This window comes from Brachyhypopomus gauderio, chromosome 14 (assembly GCF_052324685.1).
Source record: "Brachyhypopomus gauderio isolate BG-103 chromosome 14, BGAUD_0.2, whole genome shotgun sequence".
Taxonomy (NCBI): Eukaryota; Metazoa; Chordata; class Actinopteri; order Gymnotiformes; family Hypopomidae; genus Brachyhypopomus; species Brachyhypopomus gauderio.
In genome coordinates, this window is record NC_135224.1 from 8188369 (window position 1) to 8200917 (window position 12549).

Genomic DNA, 12549 nt, shown 5'->3' on the forward strand with positions numbered 1-12549 from the left:
ACGTCTGAAGGGTTGGTTGGAGTTTGGTTGGGGTTTTGTGAGTGTTTTGTTGAGGTTATCCTTAAATGCAGTATAGTTACTTGATGAAGCTTTTGCTAAATCCATTCACCATTTGAACATTATTACAGCTTGGCTAGTCAATCAGCAAGATTAAGAGTTATTATAAATTAAATATCATTAGCCTGAAACAGTGATTTTTGCTCACTGATTTCTTTTAGGAGGGGGGTAGATTTCAGTAAAAAAAACACAAATGGATGCTTGCAAATTTGTAATATTCAATTGAAGACATTACATAAACACAATATTTAAATGTTTCTAAAGACATTTTCTCGAATATACTCTCATGTAGTCCAAGCACACAACACATTATGACACAGAGCAGCAGTGTCAGGATTCACATGAGAAGGATGTGATTCAGTGATTCTGAGATTCAGCGTTGGTGATCTAGCACACAGTATTCCAGGGCCCTTATCTTGCATAACCACACAAAACTGCTTCTGACCCTAAGACCCTAAAACTCTGCCACATCAACACATATTGGAGTAAAGGCAAACAAAATATAGGCACATATAAGACAATTTTGTCTGCTCATACTCTCCTATCTACAACGCAGATGTAAAAAACTACAGGAGTAAAGACAAGGATCCAGATATTTCACAAAGATCCAGATATTTTCACAATGACACAGTTATTTCAAAAAGATATTTCACAATGATCCAGACATTTCAAAACGTTCCAGACATTTCACAACGATCCAGACAATTCACAACGATCCAGACATTTCACAATGGTCCAGACATTTCGGATGTAGCACATGCCCTTTCTCTTCATTAATCTGTGATGAGTCCTAGCAGTAAGGTGCAAGACATGGTGGTGTCGGGTTTATGAGTCCTCTGCTCGTGGGCTGGACAGGTTCCCAGCCCAGTGAGACTCCACACACCCAGCACCTGAGGTTAATTAAACTGGCTAACCCTCCCATGGCCATCAGCTAATGCTCCTAGCAAAGTGAGGGGAGTGTCGAAGGGTTGTAGGACCTCGTGTAGGCGGGGCACGCCTCTGCCAGCAGGCCACGGTGCAGGCCCGACCCCCAGATGAAAAGCCCGGACAAGGCGGCGGGAGTTTGAGGTTCGTCCACCCTGACCGGCAGCGTTGTCAATCCTCCTCTCGCACCTCCTGGCCTCCATGCCCATGTGGGATTCAGCCCCACCAGTTCTCCTGCAGAGCAGTGTAGGGCACGACCCAGAGTAACACCACTGCTCTCCTGCATGGTCATAAACTTCTGTTAAGGTACAAATAGAAGGACAGAGACCTTTAATTGACCTCGGCTCTCCCTGTGGTTCCCCATAGTTACACCCTTATAACAGCTACACAAGTTGAAGTAACTGCACCTCTTTCAGCATGACAGCTTAAGCCAAGGTGACCTTGACGCTTTGGCCACAATCCCAAAGTCAAAACTGCAGATGTGCGGATCATAAATATCTTGGCGGAGAACACACAAAGAGCACACGCTCATAGTCTAGAGCCTCTTGTTCGCCTTTGAATCGGGCAGGAGTTGCATCCCTTCTTCCACTTGTCAGCAGATCGTGCCGAAAAGTTCAAAACAAACAAAACTGTTCGTTTCTTTTGTAACTCATTGAATCATGCCACTTTTTTTTTCCCCCCCTCAAGATTCAATCATGTCTTTGATCTGATGGCACCTGGCAAAAGCTTTTGATGTAAGAAAACAAGAAACATCACACCGCCCCTCTGTCCCCCAGGAAACTTTCTTATGATCATCATAGTTTGAATTGAATATTCCATCACACTTTGTAGTGCAACTCATCAGCAAGATGGGTCTCCATGCATATCACTTAAACTAACACCAGAGAGATCTTTCAGCACAAAAGGAGACGTCTTTGATGAACCCTCGGGCATCTCATTACCATTTGGTGCAGCTCTGAAGTACAGTTAGCCCACGCTATTAGCTTGCTAATGGGCCCCATAGTGATACTGTTCCAGGCACGAGGCCATAATTGCCCCCTCCACCATGCCCAGAGGAACTGGGAACGATAACTATGATCCAGGTTGCTATTCGGACAAAAGCATGCCTCGTCCCCAGGGTATATTGTTAAACTTTGGCCTGGATTTTTTTTATCCATCAAGGAAATGGACAAACCTGGAAATGTTAGGAAGGAGTTGGAGATCGTGTTGGCATGTCATGCATATAGCTTTGATGGCATGGATGATCAGATGACATTCTCCCTTCACCTCAGAATCTTTGTTCTTCTTCTCCCTGATCACTTTTTAACTTTCTCTCTCTCTCTCTCTATCTCCTCTGCATATCTCATAGCAATTTACATCTGCACACCCAAAACATCTCTCCTTCTCTTTTCACTCCTTATTTCCCTCTCATTTCTCCACAGGGATCATCACGATTCTTGTGCAGTTGTTTAGCTGGTTTCTAATGTGACCTTTTACAGTATTCACCATTAGAAGGAGAATGGGCTGGAAAAACAGTGTTCTAGAAAGGGCAGAGAGGAGAAAGGGGAAGAGTGGGACAGCAGGAGCAGGGGAGAGATTTGCTTGTTATTCCAAAAAAAAAGGCTTTACTTTCTGATTAATAACACTTTTCAAAAACACTGAAGCGGTGAGAATAGCTAACAACGTCAGGGCCCGTACCTTTTACCACTGCGTCCTTTAGGAGGAAGGGAAGCTAGCTTGGCACAGAGTAGCACTTCTACAGGAAGAAGTGTTACGACCTATCTAGGCTCTAGGCCGTAACAGGGGTGTGAAGGGGTGGAATATGGATGACAGTGATTCAAGAAAATGTAAAGTATTGGTGTATTTACAAGTATTCACAAACAGAATATATATACAGGACAAAGTGCACACAGGTACAAACGTCAGAAGTGACCCAGGCCAAAACAACTAACAAAAACCATACTAGAAAGAAACAGACATAACTACACTAACAGGGTGAAACAAAAGACAACACTACTCTGACTCCCTATGTCCAAAACAGATACGAACCCACCACCCAAACAAAATGGCAGCCACTTCCTACTCACCGTGTGCACACACAAACCACCAATATACATATATCTATACACAACTCTATATAGTTATAGTAAAGGAGCACGCAAATCCAAATCCAAATCAAAAGGTCATACACAGTATAGCAATATCTCAAAGTTCTCAATCTCTACGAGGTCGGCAAGGCTGAATCGCAACGGGAATCCTCTCATTTCCTCCTTATATATCAGGAAGCCGAGGGCGGAGACTTCATGTTCCCAGGGACATCAGGGATTCCTGGAGTGGAACACGGACTGGACAAACCTGTAACAAAATGCTTCACGCGAACACATAAAAAGACAGGGTCATAACACCCCCCCCCCATAAGTGTGAACTTCAAATAATGTTCACAAATAATACACTCAGCAGCACCTGGACAGGGCATCAGCCACCACATTATCGAGGCCTCTTTTGTGCACAATGTGGATGTTAAAACCTTGGACAATAAGAGACCAACGCATTAGCCTTTGGTTTGCATTGGCCATGCGCTGCAGAAAAACCAACGGATTATGGTCGGTAAACACAGTGATGGAGTGAGCACTGCCACCGAGATAAACTTCAAAATGCTGAAGGGCTAAGAGAAGGGCTAGGGCTTCTTTCTCGATGGTACTATAGGCTAGTTGGTGTTTGTTGAACTTACGAGAAAAGTAACATGTAGGATGATCCACTCCAAACATGTCCTCTTGCACCAACACAGCACCAATGCCAGTACCACTAGCATCAACCTCCAGTCTAAATGGTCGGTCATAATCTGGTGCAGCAAGCACAGGTGCACTTATCAGTAAGGACTTCACAGCCTCAAAGGATCTCTGACAGGCAGGGGACCAGACAAAAGGAACATTTTTGCACAACAAGTTTGACATGGGTGCCACAACATCGGAAAAGTTTGGACAGAAACAGCGGTAATAGCCAGCCATTCCTAGGAACCGCCGTAGGTGGCGCCTCGTTTCTGGTGCAGGGAATGCACATATAGCATCCACCTTGGCATTCAGAGGACGCACGGTACCATTACCAACTACCTTACCCAAGTATATGATTTCCCCTTTACCAAAGTCACATTTCTCCATATTCAACACTAGGGAAGCATCCTGCAATTTCCTAAAGACATTATCCAAAACTTGGATGTGGTGGGCCCAAGAAGAAGTGTAAATCACAACATCATCCAAGTATACTTCACAGTTTTGCACGTCACCCAAAACCATATTCATTAAGCGTTGAAACGTGGATGGGGCGTTTCTAAGACCAAAAGGCATGACTGTATACTGTAAAAATTGGTCAGGCGTAGCAAAGGCAGAGATGTCTGAAGCACGAGTTGTCAACGGGACTTGCCAATACCCCTTCAATAAATCAAGCTTAGAGACAAAACGAGCAGAACCTATGCGGTCAATACAGTCCTCCATCCTGGGCATTGGATAAGAGTCCGGGACGGTGACAGCATTAACCTTACGGTAGTCTGTGCACAATCGAAAAGTACCATCGGGCTTGGGCACCAACAGACATGGGGAACACCACGGACTAATACTAGGGACAGCCAAACCATGTTCTAAAAGATAGTCAGTCTCTTTTCTCAACAGGGAGCGTTTGTGTGGATTTACTCTGTATGGGTGCTGCCTAATAGGGGCAGGAGAATCTATGAGTATGTCATGTTGTAGCACAGACGTGCGAGTAGGAACATCAGAGAACAAACTAGGGTATGTGTGGATCAGCGAGATCACATCAGTCTGAGCTTCTGTAGGAAGGTGCGCTACTTTCTGTGGCAGGGTTTGTAAGGCTAAGGAGTTTGGGAGGCGAGCACAGGGCACACAATTACGACCTATCCGCAAGTCATCTTGCTCAGGTACATACTCACTAGGAGGTACCTTGGCAGTCACAGCGACAGGTACCGTAGAAATCACAGAGGCCTCAGATTGGGTCAAACTATCTGGCTGGTGGCGATCAATGTAGGGTTTCAACAGGTTTATATGACAAAGACGTGACTTTCGTCGACGATCAGGCGTAGCCAAAATGTAATTAGTGGGAGAGGTTTTCGCCTTAACCATATATGGACCTGAAAATCTGGTACAAAGGGGAGATCCTGGAATGGGCAAAAGTACAAGCACACGATCACCAACCTTAAATGAACGTTCAACTGCTTTCTGGTCATAACGAATTTTCATGTCGGCTTGTACAGATTTCAAGTTCCTGCTGGCAATCTCACGAACAGTGCTTAACCGTTTACGGAGGGTTTCAACAAAATCACAAACAGGCTGAGTTGATGTAGACTGAGGAGCACCCAGCCATCGTTCGTACAGAAGTCTAAGGGGACCACGGACTGTTCTACCAAAAAGCAAGGTGTTAGGACTATAACCTGTTGAGTCCTGCACAGTGTCACGGATAGCAAATAGCAATAACGGAACACCCTCATCCCAGTCTTTGTCACAGTCATGACAAAAGGTCCTCAGCATTGTCTTAAAGGTCTGATGAAACCTTTCCAATGCTCCTTGAGATTCTGGATGATAAGCGCTTGATACTTTATGTTCTATGTCCAATTCCTTAACCACTTGTTCAAAGAGCTTAGACATGAAGTTAGAGCCTTGGTCTGACTGTATGCATTTCGGAATGCCAAAAGTAGTGCAAAATTTTATCAAGGCCTTGACAATCACTTTGGATTTCAAGGAACGCAAGGGTATTGCCTCAGGAAATCTAGTCGTGGCACACATTAAGGTAAGAAGGTACGAATTACCTGAACGAGTTTTAGGTAGGGGTCCTACACAGTCTACTAACAGTCTCTCGAATGGTTCTCCAACAACCGGTATTGGGCACAGCGGGGCAGGAGGGATCACTTGGTTGGGTTTTCCTACCAATTGACAAGTGTGACAAGAGTGACAGAAACGAGCCACATCGCTACTCAGAGAAGGCCAAAAGAAATGCGATAGGATACGCTTAACAGTTTTACGAATACCCAAGTGACCAGACAGTGGATGTTCATGGGCCAACTGCAACACGTGTGACCGAAAAGATGTGGGAACAACAATTTGATGTATAGCATCCCACCCATCAGTAGCATTAGACGGAGACCAAGTTCTTATCAATACCCCATCTCGTATGGAGTAACGTTGCTGCTGTTTTGGGGTACCGGACTTTTTCTCTGCAAGGTTGAAGTATTGCAAGAGGGTTTTGTCCAACTTCTGTGCAGCCACTAAAGCATCCCTATTCACATCTGTTATAGGGGACGGAGGAGACAAAACAAGAGTGTCTGAGTCAACAGGTTGGGAGACCGGGGGATCACACATAAAGGTATCAACCAATGACACTGTGGACCCGGCCTTACGTGCCTGGGCACGAGTCAAAACACAAGCAGGATAAACTGCAGGAGAATCACTTGCCATGGAACTAGATATGCTCTCTGAAGGGCGATCAACCACTATGGGTAAAGGAAATATACTGCTACCTGCGATATCATTCCCGAGAATGAACGAAACACCACTCACCGGTAAGGCAGGACTAACAGCTACACGTATCATGCCAGCGATACCTTCCATGTGGAGGTAAATGTTGTGTAAAGGAAGCCTACGAACTCCTAATTCAATGCCTTGAACTAAGACATCTTGGCCAGTGTATGTGTCCTCTGACAAGGGCAATACTGTATCCAACAGAAGGGACACTGCAGCGCCGGTATCACGCAGACCTGTGATGGTTTTGCGTGCTGGATCAGACTCACATAGGGAAACTGTACCATCAAATAAAAAGGGCTCAAATACAGAGTCAGCACTGGAAGAAGGGACCTTAATATTTGTGCAATGTACCTTTTTAGCTGAACGTGCATTTTTCTTCTTAAGAGCTGGACAGTTCGCTATTATGTGTCCTTGCACATGGCAATAGAAACATTCACGCGAGTCCGGAGGGGCAGGTGCTTCGGTAGCTACAGGACTCACCGAAGTCCTTGAGCGAAGGGAGTGAGAAGTAGACTCACTGCGGAGAACAGGTGTCGTAAAGACAGTTCTATGAGTTAACACAAACTCATCAGCACAGATGGCAGCATTCGACAACGTACTAACTTTATGCTCATTCAAATACATCACAACACTATCTGGCAAACAATTTTTAAATTCTTCAATCAGAACTAGCTCCTTGAGCTGTTGCAGGGAAGTCACATCACTAGCAGAACACCATTTGTCAAATAATACAGTCTTTTCTCTGGCAAATTCTACATGTGTCTGTGTGGGTTTTTTCTTCAATTGTCTAAAGTTCTGACGGTAGGCTTCTGGCACAAGTTCATATGCTCTTAGTACAGCAGCTTTCACAGTGTCATAGTCTACACTCTGCTCAAGTGAAAGAGATGAACACACATCTTGGGCTTTTCCCACTAGCTTACATTGCAGGAGTAGAGGCCATACTGCTCTTGGCCAACTTAGTGTGGTAGCAATGCGCTCAAATATTGCAAAATATGCATCAACCTCATTTTCTCTGAAGGTAGGGACCATGCTAATCTGTCTACTGATGTCAAAACGTTCAGCAACAGACACAGGAACAGTTGGGTTACCGGAAAGATGAATGGAACGGGGCTTAGGTACAGGTGTAGCCAGAGGAGCAGGGCTAGTCGGCGTTGGGGAGGCGGCCTTTCGAGGTTGTGGTAGGGGTCTCTCCAGACCCATACTCAGCCTTTTAAGTGTCACCTCCTTTTCCGCATCTATTTGCAAAGCCCGCAGTCGTAACGACTCTGCCTCGCGTTCCTGTATCTTGATCTCCAACTCCAACTCTTTCAATTTTATCTCCATACGTGGATCAAACATGGGAGAACTCCTAGGTCCCATCCTAGGACTAACCACAGCTTCTGATTCAGCTCCAGCTGGGTCTGTGCTCTGGGCCAAACCAAGTGCAATACCTGGAACTTCCTCAGCCACAGGCAGCACACCACGTTCTACTAGAGATGACTCTAGCAGCTTCCTAATGTCCCTCTTGGTAGCAGAGCGAGGTATAACCACATCAAAAAAATCAGCTATAGACAACAGATCAACCTTACGGCAACGATCTAACAGCTCATATGATGGGCTAAGAACAAACACAGACAGGTCAAATGAAGCCATTATGGAACCCTCAACAATGCAACAATGTGCACACAGCACAACACGCCCACCCACAAAAATGCCTAAGCCAGAACCAAAGGCAATGCCAGCAGAAAAAAAAAATACACAAAGCAAAAAAGAGGGGAAGAGACAGAAAGAAACAGGGAAGGACGAGCCCCCAATTCTGTTACGACCTATCTAGGCTCTAGGCCGTAACAGGGGTGTGAAGGGGTGGAATATGGATGACAGTGATTCAAGAAAATGTAAAGTATTGGTGTATTTACAAGTATTCACAAACAGAATATATATACAGGACAAAGTGCACACAGGTACAAACGTCAGAAGTGACCCAGGCCAAAACAACTAACAAAAACCATACTAGAAAGAAACAGACATAACTACACTAACAGGGTGAAACAAAAGACAACACTACTCTGACTCCCTATGTCCAAAACAGATACGAACCCACCACCCAAACAAAATGGCAGCCACTTCCTACTCACCGTGTGCACACACAAACCACCAATATACATATATCTATACACAACTCTATATAGTTATAGTAAAGGAGCACGCAAATCCAAATCCAAATCCAAATCAAAAGGTCATACACAGTATAGCAATATCTCAAAGTTCTCAATCTCTACGAGGTCGGCAAGGCTGAATCGCAACGGGAATCCTCTCATTTCCTCCTTATATATCAGGAAGCCGAGGGCGGAGACTTCATGTTCCCAGGGACATCAGGGATTCCTGGAGTGGAACACGGACTGGACAAACCTGTAACAAAATGCTTCACGCGAACACATAAAAAGACAGGGTCATAACAGAAGGTTCTCCACTAACTCTGCCACCACTTGCACACTTCAATACACTGATTTGTTCCATTTGTTATGCAGTTCATTTTGAATATGAGCTTTATTTTCTCCTCATATACATTTCCAACCTTTTTCATTAATGGAGGAGGTTCTTTACTTTTGCTTAAGTTCTGTATATTTGTTCCAGTAATGCCCCGTTTGTGCTTTTTCGCTTTGATCTTGAAATGGCAGATAGAGGGTTTGAGGCACAGACCTCATATCCCTTACCCCTTATATCTGTACCTTACACATCAGGGTTATGGAGGGGCTTATGGGATATGTGCTGTAATAGAAAGGTAATCTACTGCAGTTCAGTGTAATGTCTCCTGTTTAATGGGGGGGGGGGGGGGGGGGGGGGGGGGGGTACAACAATAACTGGCAACCAGGATAAAATAGCCACAAAAAAATCATTAAAACTTCGGGGGAAATTAGCTTTCATCTCTACATTCTTTTGTTCATCTGCACTTGTTTCGAGAGCTCGTCTCGATCTTCTGAGACAAAGAAACAAAGACAAAATGGAACACAACTGGGTTTGATGTTCTTTAACAAATAAACCACGTGGTTAACATGTGCAGACAGGCAAGGGCTTGGGAAATGCTTACATTTCATAATCATAATTACCTCATGAATAATCATGCTTGTGAGATCGGCAAAGCTTATTGTTTGTTTGTTTGTTTTTGTTTAGAACTGTTTGCTAGATGTAAAAAAAAAAAACAACAATGATTGTTTTTTCCACTAATTTAGTCCTAATTTAGTTTCACCTTATAGAAAAAGTTGCTCAGTTGCACTTTTTTAAAATGGCATTCTTACCCCTCACCATTTCAGTTCTCAGTCCTGGACCATGTGCTGAAGGATATCACGTCTTCCTCACATGCCGTGTCTGGCTCTGAATCGTTCGGTGAACGCTGACCGTGCAGAAGGTCAACAGTTCTCCCGCCCTCGTCGAGAAAGGAAGCGTGGTGTGCTATGGCACACGTCTTTATCTCACGCGCTCTGGTTTGCGGCCCCGCCGTGGCGTGGATGGCTCAATCAAACGACATTGGAGGAGGGCGTCGGCTGGTGGGCGAGTGCATCACGGGGCTGAGATAAGGGATGACGGGGTGACGGAGTATCGGGGTGTCGGGGGTGACAGGTGTTGGAGTGCTGGGGTGTCGGGGTGACGGAATGACGGGGTGACTCCCCCAGCAGCCCTTGCCGATTGCCACACAGGCCTTAGCGCAGGCGCTCCATTCGACAATAAGGCTGTTTTTAATCACCTCAGCAGATGTAGCTCCTGTTACGCGCTGCAGCTACTTGGCTCTGCCTCGGTGAGCGCTGTGACTCAACAATCTGTTAACACGCTGATACAATCCACAGGAAGGAGAGAGAAAGGCCTTCCTGATTTTATTTAGTTATTTTTTATTTCATTTTCCCCCTTTGAGGACTTTGATTAAAAGTGTCAACAGACTCGAATGTCACCCTGCGGGGTGAAAACTAAATTGCAGTATACCTGGGCGAGTCGAGGGAGAAGCTGATTGAGGACACTCACCATTTGGCCCCTGTCTTGGATCACAGGAGACGGTGAGGCGGAGGATTTTTGTTGTGTAGTGGGTCCACTAGAGGACAGGTTCAGTGACCAGCGTCTACTGGTGGAGGAGTACGAATGTGCGAAAGCCTCTTCCCTCGGCTCTGGAAGACACTGTCTGTTTATTCGTATCATTTCTGGCCTTACATCATATTTTTATTCGGTCCTGCAAAAGAGCAAACATATCATGAAGCTCCTATTGCTCAAAGCCTTGTTTTGCACTCGGCAGAGATGTGTCACTCGTTACCCAGTTCAGCAGATAACCCAGTCACTTACAATAAAAGCAGCCGTTACTGGGAGATTATATAGCCTGCAGCGGAGAGGAGAGCATCTTCGTCCTTTTGTTATGGCTGCGCCGTCGTGCTTCCAGCAGCTTGTTTATGTCTCTGCCCCCTTAAAACTCGCTGTGAAGTTAAAGGTGTGTGGTTTAAGGTGTGTAAAACTGAACTTTATTTGCTGTTTATTTGAAGAGATCCTAAGACAAGGGTGCAGAACGTCCCGAGCCAGATCTGTGGCTCGCCCTCCCCGAAGCTGCTTCACGCGTGCAAACGCCACTTAAAACGCGCCACTACTAAGAGGCGTGATAAATCTGACAAGTCGAACTGCGCCCCAGATGATTAATGTTGCATTATTTATGGCCTCTAACTTCAGCTCCCTCTGAAATATTGGTCCTGCCGGGACACCGTACTTAATAAAAATTGGCGGCAGGAAGCAAGGATAATGTATTTGTTTTACATGGACCTCAGCATGGCACAATGAGGTGGAGGTTGTGTAAGAAAGTGGGAGATTTTGAGGTATGGGGTAGGATCCCACTTTGGTTGGATAATTAGGCCACATATTAGAATGCAAAAGGAGCACAGTAACAGGACTGTTAAGAGCTGAGGGCATTACTTATCCACTAAAAACAATTACACCATTACGGACTTCATGACTAATCATAGCAGAGCAAAGCTGCAGTGCCCTACTAACACCTGCTCCAAACACTGCTAGCTTATCCCTACCCTACTATCACCTGCTCTGAACACTGCTAGCTTATCCCTACCCTACTATCACCTGCTCTGAACACTGCTAACCTACCCGTGCCCTACTAACACCTGCTCTGAACACTGCTAGCTTATCCCTACCCTACTATAACCTGCTCCAAACACTGCTAGCTTATCCCTACCCTACTATCACCTGCTCTGAACACTGCTAGCTTATCCCTACCCTACTATAACCTGCTCTGAGCACTGCTAGCTTATCCCTACCCTACTATCACCTGCTCTGAACACTGCTAGCCTACCCATACCCTACTAACACCTGCTCTGAACACTGCTAGCTTATCCCTACCCTACTAACACCTGCTCTGAACACGGCTAGCTTATCCCTACCCTACGAACACCTGCTCTGAACACTGCTAGCTTACCCTATCCTACCATCACCTGCTCTGAACACTGCTAACCTACCCGTACCCTACTAACATCTGCTCTGAACATTGCTAGCTCATCCCTACCATACTAACACCTGCTCCAGGCACAGCTAGCCTACCCCAACCCATCTGCTCTGGGCTAGCCAACCCATTTTTTCAGTTTGACCCAAAATGATTTCATCCCTTATGACAACAACAGCATAGATTATTCAGGTACCATTGTTCAAACAATCCTAAATCAGCCAAAGGAATACCTTCCCATGGCTTCTGTTCACTAATACCGCTGTAAGCATGCCCGCCCGCGTCTCTCGCCTACCCACCTGCTAAATTTGTTTCCATCCAGCTCATCTCTCTGTGTTTCTGTCCCCGGCCCTGCACACACACCCCTCGTCTCTATCCTGCTGCAGAAGCCAGTGTGTCACTTCTCTCTCTCTCTCTCTCTCTCTCTCTCTCTCTCTCTCTCTCTCTCTCTCTCTCTCTCTCTCTCTCTCTCTCTCTCTCTCTCTCTCTCTCTCTCTCTCTAGGATTTTAAACCCCCCCCCACACACACACACACACACACACACACACACACACACACTTCTGCTGCATGTCGGAGTGGTGCCCGTGTTTGTTTTCCCGATGTTT

At 45.6% G+C, this 12549-nt stretch overlaps 1 long non-coding RNA gene across 1 annotated transcript; it reads right to left on the reverse strand.

Annotated features, from left to right (window-relative positions):
* Nucleotides 1-334: 334 nt before the first annotated feature.
* Nucleotides 335-11030, reverse strand: LOC143475733 (uncharacterized). Its single transcript, XR_013121104.1, has 3 exons — nucleotides 10791-11030; nucleotides 10479-10680; nucleotides 335-1279 (listed from the first exon to the last, which is right to left on the reverse strand). It is a non-coding gene; the product is annotated as an uncharacterized LOC143475733 (long non-coding RNA).
* Nucleotides 11031-12549: the final 1519 nt, after the last annotated feature.